Here is an 11,379-nt window from a genome sequence, read left to right as displayed (position 1 = left end):
CAAACAGATTAGTAGCATGGTAGCTTTCTGTGATAGCTAGTGGACATTGAATAATGTACATCTGGTACGTATGGTAGACAGTGCTTCAGACAGAGTACAGTCTATTTGATGAAACTATGCTAGCTGCTCCTTTCCTAATTCTGAATTTCCAGCATTATTCAGGTGTTTACCAAATATAAAATCCTTTTGTTCTTTGGCAGACCATCCCCACTCTTTCTGCCTGTGATACTAGGGATTGAACCTAGGGACTCTGCATGCTAGGCAATTGTTCTGAGCTATATCCCCAGCGAACTCATTTTTAAATGCAACCTTTGCTGTATTTTGTATCTCGTATTTGAGGAAAACAGCTCCAAGGTTATTTTTCTTACGTATTGCTGAAATTTCTTTTGCCCTACACTAGTGAGCAAAATGTGTCAAAAGTCACCTGATTATGGGAGGTGGCACACACCTGTAATCCTAGCAGCTCAGAAGGCTGAGACAGGAGGATTGAGAGTCAAAGTCAGCCTCAGCAAAAGTGAGGTGCTAAGCAATTCAGTGAGACCCTGTCTAAATAAAAATATACAAAAGAGGGCTAGGGATGTGGTTCAGTGGTCAAGTACCCAAGTTCAATCCCCAGTACTGCTCCCCCCTCCTAGAAAAAAAAGAACCCACCTGATTACCACATTCTTTTATTTATTCATTCAATCATTTAATATAGGTGGCAGAAATAAAATTGATCAAATCAGACTTATCTTCCAGGAACTTAGGTTTAGTAGTAAAAGCAAGCACTACCTCAGTGATTCTCAATTTCAATATGCATCACAATCACCTGTGTCTACCCCCGGAGTTGCTTATTTAGTAGGTCTGGACTTAGGCAATTTGCCTTTCTAGTGAGCACCAAAGAGCTGCTGATTTGCTTATTGAGCACACATTTTTGAGGACTGCTGCAGTAACTCAGCTTTTGCTTATATAAAGCAAAAGCTTATAGAGTTAAGCTTATAAAAGCTTAGACTTATGTCTAAGTCATATTTAATACTAATTGGACAAGGATTTAACAGTGAATTTGTTTAGTCTTAGGTTGTATCTTGTTTAGCTATTAATTGGACAATGTGAATTTTTGCTCTGAACTAAATTGGAGAAGATACCTGTGATTGAGTTGTTAGGGTAAATAAGTAGTCTGAATCAGGAACTGGGCATAGAGCCTGAGAATGTTTAAAAAATTTTAGTTGTTTATTTTTTAGATCACCATAAGTGGGGAAAGCTATTGAATCAAATCTGAAATGGTCAATGGCAAAAGTTTTTCTTCAATAAATTTAAAGGTGAGTTCTTTTTTATTCTGACTGAGATAAGACTGTTGGAGAGAAAAAGATACATAAAAAGGGCAAGAATCATCTAAGATTTCAAAGGAAAACAAGAAAAGGTATGAGGCCATGGGAGTAACTTCTTCAATATGGAAGCACACAGGCAACACGGTAGTCATTCCCCATATTAGGGAAAGGTATGCAAAAACTGCATGACTTTATGTATGTGACTCTGCTTGGGGCCTGTTTTAGTCAGTTTTTTAGCCACTATGACTGAAAGACATGACCAGGACAACTATAGAAGAGGAAAGGTTTATTTGAGGGCTCATGGTTTCAGAGGTCTTAGTCCATAGAAGTCTGACTCCATTTCTTGGAGATTGAGATGAGGCCGAACATCATGGCTGAAGTAAATGGCAGAGGGAACCAGCTCACATAATGATCAGGAAGCCTTGTGAGAGAGCACTCCACGTGCCAAACACAAATATGTACCCCAAAGCCACACCCCCAATCCCCACCTCCTCCAGCCACACCATATCACTCTAATTACTCCTCAGTTAATCCCTATGAGGGAATTAATTCATTGATTGTGTTAAGACTCTTATAACTCAATCATTTCTCCTCTGAACCTTCTTGTATCGTCTCACATGAGCTTTTGAGGGATACCTCTCATCCAAACCATAATGGACAGATGGGGATAGGGGAGAGAGGTAGAAAATGGAATGGAAGCAGCAAAGTAGAATCTGCTCAGAGAACAGTGTTATTGACAATCTAGTTTCATATAGGAGTTGTGGGGGAGAAAGCTGGAATGATCCTCCAGGAGAATCTTAAATATACTTAAGAGTGAAATGTCTTTGCTCTTGAGGTGATGCCCTCTTATAATCTCTGCAGTTTGGTAGGCCGAGGCAGGAGGATTACAAATTCAAGGCCAGTCTTAGCCACTTTGCAAGGTCCTAACCACCCTACAGAGACCCTGTCTCAAAATTTAAAAAAAAGTAAAAGGGCTGAGGATGTGGCTCAGTGAGTTTAATTCCTAATAAACAAAAAAAAAAAAAAAAATTTTTTTTGACAGGATGGGATGCATGAAAGATTTGGGAGCACAGCTTAGAAGGTGATGATCTAATGGAAAATAACCACATTTCTGTGAGAAGGACTTCCCCAGCAGAGTCCTTGCTGTAGAATTGAAAATACAAGGGCTTTACCTGCTCCCTTGGGCTCCAAGTCTTTTCTTCCTCCATGTCCTGTCCCAAACTAAATGGTAGCAACTCTAAACAGTTCTGCATCTTTACTTATGAGCTTTGATCAATACCTGTTCTGAGAGTCTTTCTAGGAAGTCAGCCTTCATATCTTAGATATACTTCATCCAAACTGAAATGTACTAATCCATGTTTTGATTTCTCTCAATTTTCCTTTTTCCTACTAGACTGAACTCCTTTCTTATAGTGGTCATTCAATTTAAAGTTTTAGTGAAGAAAGGCCAGGAAGAAAGTACAAAAAGAAAAGTGGAGAAAAAGGTAAGATGTTAATTCTGGAAAGTTCCTAACCTGACCACTGGCTCTTGAAAATCTATCTAGAACCAAAACTCTCAGCCTCTGTCTTTAGTATGTCCTATTCTGTGGGAGCTCCTAGCTCACTGCATTATTCATTATTTAGCCTTGCACATGTTACACATTTATATTTTTTGACTGAATTGATGAATGAATGAAGAAATGTATAAAATGACATCAGAGATCCTCATGGTTTGAAGGAATCTAGAAAACCATTTACCTCACCCTCTTTAAAACTGGATTACTATTTTTTAATTATCTGGATTCTTCCTTTATGCCCTTAGAATTATATATACATAAAGTCTATATAGTTCTAGAAAACTAATATCACTTATTACTTTTAAAGTAAGAATACTTCGCACTTTAAAAGCAAATATGCAGCATAAAAGAGACTTTTGCAGACTTTAACATGTACACACATATTTTTTGAACATTGATTTGGAAACCTAGCAATTCCAGAGCCTCTAAAATGGGTAGCCATTGAAAGTTTTGGAAAATATTTTAAGTTAATAATTTAGAATGAGGGTTCCTGAATGGTTTGAAAGATAGACACTGGTCAAGGAGACTTATTTGCATCAGTGAGTCAAGAGATCTCTTAAAATAATCCAAGAGGAAGAAATGTTTTCAATACGGCTTGAAGTAGAAGAGCAGATGTAAGGGATACACATCATGGTGACAGAATGAGCAGACCTGGACATATGTAAGATTCAAGGTACGAGCATGATGATGGGAACATGATGATGGAGATTTCCACCTAGGTACCTAGAAGAGTCACGTTTGGAGGAGAAGATGAAACAGTGTGTTACAAATTGTTTACCTTGAGGTGCTTGTGGGAATATCTGATTGGAAAAGAGTAACAGATATTGGAATATGTAAGTGTGTCTCAAATGTGGAAGACGCTGAGGAGGGAAATTAACATTTGGATCCTTATATGCTAGATGCTTTAAATACATTGGATAATTTAATGGTTTGATTGAGTTGCCATCAATCAACACGCATGCGTGCACACACATGCACACACAGAGTTGCTTAAACAATAGAAATTTGTTTTCTCACAATTCTGGAGGCCAGAAACCCAACCAGTGGGGTTGGTTTCTGGTGAGGGCTTGCTTCCTGATTTGCAGGTGGCCACCCTCTCACATTATCTTCAGATGGCCTTTTCTTTTTTTTTTTTTTTAAACTACAAGATCTTTTTTTAAAACAGTAATAGCCTTTTTATTTATTTTTTTAATGCATATATAGCACATTTTCTTTGTCCATTCATTGACAAGCATTTGGGTTGATTTTACCTTTTGGTGATCTTTTTTGTTTATTTATTTATTAATTTTTTTTTTTTTTTTACAGACTGCATTTTGATTCATTGTACACAAATGGGGTACAACTTTTCATTTCTATGGTTGTACACAATGTAGAATCACACCATTCATGTGATCATACATATACCTAGGGTAATACTGTTTCATTCTACTATCTTTCTATCCCCCACCCCATTTTGCATGTGTGGAGTAGAAAAACTATTGTGTCTTCTTCTCATAAGGACACAAGTCCTATTGGGCCGGGGCTCCACCTTATGACCTCACTTCAAGAGTTCCCACCTTAGAGACTTTTCTCCACTCATATTGAAGGTTAGAGCTTGAACATATGAACAGGGTTAGGGACACAATATAGTTCATAAAATATTATTTTGGATCCTTTCTGGATATGAAAAGAGATCAAGTAATTTACTGAAGTTCAAATAGGACCAAATATAAATGACTTTTTGGATGCCATTTGAAAAAAATCTTATTGTCCCATACTATACTATGTGAGATAAATTTGTCTTTATGACTGTCAAAATTGAAAATAACTCTGACCTCCCTAGCATCAAAGATAAAAGACATGCCAGAATTAGATATGATAGCAGTAAGTGTTAGATTTATACACAACCTCCAGCTCTCCTGGCTCCTGGGTTGTATAGCCATCCACAAGTCTAGATGTATTTGTTCCTTAGAAACCAAAGGGATTGCAAAGAATAGAGAAATCAGGAACACAGAACCTATGAATATATTTACTAAAATAATTTTTTAAGACTAACATTTGTCTGACTTTTCTCTTGGGACTATTATGTGAAAGGACATAATGTATGAAAACTTCTGTATTTGATAATAGAATGCCAAGTGAGCCGTATTTATAGCATTTTTATTTCCAGAAAATCTCTTATATTTTTATGAATCTTTGATGTTTAAAAGAATATTTGTTTTTGGAAATTAACTCTTGGATAAAGGAAAAAAGAAAAAAAAAGAAAAAACCAAAGGGATCAAAAGCTAGGTGTTTTAGTAAGTTTGGGATGCAATAGGAAAGCCTCATAGACTGAGAAGTTTCTAAGTGACACAAACATTTCTCACAGTTCTAGAGGCTGGATATCTGAGATCATGATCTGGTTGTGGTGTTGTCCCTCTTCCTGGGTTCCAAGATGTCTGCTCATTAATTCGTCACATGGCAGAAAGAGAGTGAGGAGAGCTCTTTGGCCTTTACTTATATCTTATTCATGAGGGCTGTACCACTTCCCAAGGACTCCTTCCAATACTGCTACCTCAGAGGTTAGGGTTTCAATATATGAATTTTGGGGTGGAAAAGCATAGCACCAAATTTCTGTTTCATATATGAATCTTAGTTTTTCTTTCTGCCCTACAAGGACAGTCTTGCAAGTCTTGATGTAATAAAATGTCTAGTTGTAGGGATTTGCAGAGGGTGGTCCTCTAATTGCTGACAGGTTGGGAAAGGGTGGGGAAGTCTTCTGTTAGCTAGTATTTTGGCAGAACTGAAAAGCTATTTGGTGTTGATAAGGTTTGAAACTTGGCAGAAGAAGTGCAGCATCCTTAAGCAGCTGAGCATAAAAGGAGTCACAGCCACTGCCCCCTGTTGACCAGGCCTCTCCATGAGCCAGCAGCAGGCACCTAGAGCTGCAAGAGCAATAGTGGCACAGGGTTATTATGCATATTGATCCTCTTTCCTCATTTCATACAGTGAACCTACCCTTAGTTTCTTTGGTATTGAAATCCTAGAGGTTAGTGTGGAAAGTGAAACCTGTATGCCACAGTGAGTTTTCTGAAAGGAAAGGGCAAGGCAGTGTGGGAGAATTACAAGAAGCTTCCAAACAAGCATTTCTGGCTCTTTGAAGGAAGGGTTTAGATATGAGGGCAATGATAACTGTTTCCATGTGTTTCATTTAGAAAAAATAAACATCTCCATCAAATGCATACCTCACTTTGAGCTGTCCACAAAAGGCCAAATGGGTAAGTAGGGCTGCATCAAGCCAGAAGATTCTAATCTAGTCAATCTAGTTTTAACATTTTGGAATATTTTCAAGCCTGTTGGTAATTGGTCATTGTTCTTAGTAACCCAAGTACTCACACCCCCTCCACAATCCACCAGCATGACAACACTCCTGATTGCTTCCTTATGCATTCTGGCTCCTTCCCAAAATGGCTGGACCTCTTCAGTGATTAAAAGATTAATGTCTGAAACCACAGGCATCCACCTTGTGACTGGACAGGACCTTTGCCATATTGTGTGTTAATTATTTTGACTATCACTCCTATAGTAAGTATTTCCATTTGAGACATTTTAGAGAAAAGAGAGTATTTGTTAGAGGATCAAACAATGAGAAATGGTTATAATTGTGGAAACAAGTTTGTACTAAAGAAGAAGCAATCAGAAAAGTCAAGAATCTTGACAGTGCAATGTTTCAAATACAAAGGAAGGAAATGAGAGGGTGGTTGGCACTTCCTCTTTGCTCAATACCCCTTGAGCTGATAAGCATTAAGCCACTGTACCAGTGCTGCAGATGTATAGGAAAGCATGTTCCTACCTTCAAGGAACATATAGTTAAATTGAGGAGGAGATAGAATGGAAAGAAATATTAATGAGTATGAGGAACATGGATTATTAAGAGTTATAAACAACTCAGAGAACAGGAGTGGTTATAGCAGAAACTGTCTAATTCTGAGACCTAAATCAGGAGTTGGTTGACTTATCTGAAAAGTTGCACATTGAGCAAAATTACAAATTATAATTAATTGTAATAAAAATATTCTATTTAAACTTAAGCATAATAGTATATATTCATTCACTTTCATGTTGTAGAGTCAAAAACTGAACAAAGAAACACTTCCACTCCCAAGGAGGTATCCTCCCTTTAGGAAACCATGATGCCACAGATAAGGATCTCTGGGCATTTCTTATTCTTCCCACTGGGCAGAGTGATGCATTGCCCTCCTCCATGCCTGGAGGGACACAGAGATAGATTCTTTCTAGTTAACAAGGCTCTGGATCAGTGGGAGTCAGAACCGGGCCTAATCTGGAAACAACTCAGAGGTCTTGGATTTTCAGATTGTGGAGATGAGTCTGTGGGATTTGGGGCTGTCTTCCTTGGATAAAAGGTAAGTATATTATGTAGGGAAGAATTGGGAGAGAAAGGGATGTTTTCCAAGAAAATACCCAAGTATCTCCTCACATTTCCCAGCACTGTTGCTATTGATCGAGAAACAAGAATAGTTCTGGCCACTGAACTGAATTAACATCAATTGGGTGATTGTCCATACTCCTGAATCCCAGGCTGTAGTAGAGGGGATGTTCCAGAACTATGCCATTAGTTCAAGATGTTCCTGAGCCCAATGCCAGCATGCTTGGGACATAGAATGAGAGTGACAAACTCTATTGGTTAAGCCACAGAGACTTCATAGTATATTTCATACCACAGTATTACCTAGCCTTTCACAACTCATACACATGCCCTGCTTTTGTTCTTGTGCCTTAAGTACTCGCCTATCCAGTCTCAAAATCTGTTCCTTCAGTGTCCTAAAGAGAAAAAACCTTCTTTGTTAGGATCCACAGTAAAGAAACATTGCCTCCCCATCTTCCTTCCTATTTCTATCAGGATGCCTCTGACGGCAAGAAATAATACTTCCTCTTTGTTCCTTTCTGGGCCTTAATGGCAGCATTAAGAGTGAGAGGATGGTGAGTGGGTACTGGGAAGACTCTCCTATAAGAGCAATAACCTTCACTGCCAAAGGCACAGATCCCTGTCTCCACCTTGATATCAAATAGGTGGGCCAGCATGGACAATCAAGCATCTCAGTTGTAGTGTGATGAGCTTAAGGCCAAAGGATATCCCTCCAGTTTCTGGGTACCACATGAGGCCCTAGAATGTAAGTGTAGCTCTGGAGATGCTATGGGTATTTTAAAATAGGATTGAAGTTGGAATTTTCACCTTCCTAGTGACTGGAGATATTTATTTTAATTTTGTTTTAGGGAAAAATATAATGGGCTGTTTCTTAAATTCAGGATTCTGTAGTAAAATGCATAATCCAGAGATTTTTCTATCATTTTTAGATAAAGCACTGTGACTTTATTTTGGAAAATAATTGCTCTTTTATTTTTCTGGAGTTCTCCGTTCCATTACAACAATGATAAATTTTGCTGCTGAACAATGAGAAGAAATGAAAATGATAGAAACATAGTTCATAATTGCGTTTCTTATGGTAAAAAAACACTACTGCTTAGAATCATTGCATTTCTTTTTAAAATTTTTTAATTTTTTTATTTTAATTAGTCATGCATGACAGTAGAATACATTTAGACATTTAGTTAGAACATACATAAAGGAGTGTAATCTGACATTTTTCTGATCATACATATTGTAGGATCACATCAATCATAAGTCATATATGTACATGAGGTAATGATGTCTATTTCACTCCACTATCATTCCCTCCCCCATGCCTCTCCCCTCCTTCACGCCCCTTAGCTCTATTCTTCCTTATTCCCCACCCCCCTTATTGTGATTTAGCATTCATATATCAGAGAAAACATTCGTCCCTTGGTTCTTTGGGTTTGACTCAGTTCACTTAGCATGATATTCTCTAACTCCATCCATTTATCAGTAAATGCCAAAATTTCATTCTTCTTAGCTGAGTAATATTCCATCACATGTATATGTGTGTATGTATCACATTTTCTTTATCCTTTCATCTGTTGAAGGGCATGTAGGTTGGTTCCACAGTTTAGCTATTGTGAATTGAGCTGCTATAAACATTGATGTGGCCTGTGTTACTGCAGTATGTTGATTTTAAGTCCTTTGGGTATAAACCAAGTAGTGGAATAACTGGGTCAAATGGTGGTTCCATTCCAAGTTTTCTGAGGAATCTCCGTACTGCTTTCCATAATGGTTGCACCAATTTGCATTCCCATCAGCAGTGTATCAGTTTGCCTTTTTCCTCACATCCTTGTCAACATTTATTTTGGCTTGTATTCTTGATAATTGTCATTCTGATTGGAGTGAGATGAAATCTTAGAGTGCTTTTGATTTGCATTTCTCTAATTGCTAAAGATGTTCAACATTTTTTTTTCAAACATTTATTGATCAATTGTATAACTGCTATGAAGTATCTTTTCAGTTCCTTAGCCCATTTATTGATTGGGCTATTTGTTTTTTTGGTGTTAACTTTTTCGGGTTCTTTATCTATCCTAGAGATTAATACTTTATCTGAGGTGCATGTGGGAGATTTTCTCCCAATATATTGGCTTTCTCTTCACATTATTGATTGCTTCTTTTGCTGAAAAAAAGCTTTTTAGTTTGAGTCCATCCCATTTATTGATTCTTGATTTTACTTCTTTTGCTGTAGGGATCTGGTTAAGGAAGTCAGATCTTAGGCCAACATGGTGAAGATTTGGGTCTACTTTTTCTTTTAGTAGGAGCAAGGTCTCTGGTCTCGTGCATAAGTCTTTGATCCACAGTGATTTGAGTTTCATGCAGGGTAAGAAATAAGGGTTTAATTTCATTTTATTACATGTCATTTTCCATTTTTCCCAGCATCATTTGTTGAATAAGCTGTCTTTTCCCCATTGTATGTTTTTGAGCACCTTTGTCTAGTATGAGATAACTGTAAGTATGTGAGTTTGTCTCTGTGTCTTCTATTCTGTACCATTGGTTTACATGCCTGTTTTGGTGCCAATACCATGCTGTTTTTATTACTATAGCTTTGAAGTATAGTTCGAGTTCTGGTGTTGTGATGCCTTCTGCTTCACTTTTCTTTCTAAGGATTGCTTTGGCTATTCTTGGTCTCTCATTTTTCCAAATGAATTTCATGATTGCTTTTTCTAGTTCTATGAAGACCATCATTGAGATTTGAATAGGAATTGCATTAAATTCGTATAATGCTTTTGGTAGTATGGCCATTTTGACAATATTAATTCTGCCTATCCAGGATCATGGAGGTCTTTCTATTTCCTAAGGTCTTCCTCAATAAAAATTAAATCTCCCTTAGTTATTATATGAATTGACTTTTTTTGTATATTGGTTCAGTGGTAATATAGCCAAATAAATTCTACAATGTAGTTGTACTAAGTAATGGCATTTTATCATTTTTGCATCCATCAATTTACAGTGGTTGACTTAATTATAAATTTCTTTTTATCTGTTATCTTTGTCATACATTTTGATATTGTTTACATTTTAAAGCATTTCATTCAGAAAATGGTTTGCCTAATGTGTCACTCTGCCTCTTATTTGTCAGGAGACCTGTCATGCACAGATATTTTAAAATTTAGGATTCTGGGACGTGCATCCTGACTTGAATCAAGCTCCTGAGATGAATAACCTCCTCAGGTCCCAGTGAGTGTATAGTCATATCTTTATGTTCATGGCAATCTAAGTGGATTCCCTAGGATATAACCATCTTTTCTATTAGTGAGATTTAAAAGATGAATATCAGAATTTGAGAAGGTGAGTCAGAGATAGGAAGATATGATGATTCAAGGGGCAAATATTCCTGAAGAGAAGTTGAATTTGGATTAAAAGTTAGTGAAAAGCAAAATCACTGTATATATTCAAAGATGAAGAGTATTTTTTTTGTGGTGCTGGGATTGAACACACATACCATGCAAGCTGTCTACCACTGAGCCACAGCCCAGGTGAAGAGTTTTAATATAGCTAATTAGGCTTAGCTAATTATACTTACTTTCAGTTTTTCTCCCATGTTTCCTGTTTGCCTTGTCAAGTTTACTGATTCCTGTTTAATCTATTAACCTGTATTCAGTTTTCTCTGTTAAAATACCTCCTCTGATTTCTCTTTCCAGGAGTGAACCTTAACTGAAACAATAATAAGAGAAACAAACTATACCATTTCTTACATATCAGATTAAATATGTAGTAATATATAGTACTTACTCTATTGGTGATGCTTTGGAGGACCAAAAAAACTCATGTGTTGAGTATGATATACAGTATCCTACTGATAAGGGATATGGCAATATCTAATATTTATGAGAGTTTACTCTTCGATGCAGAAATTATGCTTCTAGAAGTTGTTTATAAGACACAGTGCCAAAAATATAAAATAAGGTACATACATAACTGCACAGTTTTATAGAACCATTCATTTCTCACTATAAGACATCTGACTGTAATGTAAATATATTTGTTCTATGAAGGATTTATTTTTCATAGCGCCCTCAAGACTGCTTGTGCTATAGTTGGGCCACAATTCTTATTTTCAGGAATGAGCTTGCTTTAT

At 37.0% G+C, this 11,379-nt stretch overlaps 1 long non-coding RNA gene across 1 annotated transcript in view; it reads left to right on the top strand.

Annotated features, from left to right (window-relative positions):
- The window catches only part of LOC306659826, a 784,421-nt gene that overhangs the window by 735,203 nt on the left and 37,839 nt on the right, over nt 1–11,379 (top strand). The gene's annotated exons all lie outside the window — the stretch shown is intronic.

The sequence above is a fragment of the Sciurus vulgaris genome, assembly GCF_902686455.1.
Source record: "Sciurus vulgaris genome assembly, chromosome: 4".
Lineage (NCBI taxonomy): Eukaryota > Metazoa > Chordata > Mammalia > Rodentia > Sciuridae > Sciurus > Sciurus vulgaris.
The sequence above is the reverse complement of the archived record's forward strand: the minus strand, read 5'-3'. Positions and strand labels throughout refer to the sequence as shown.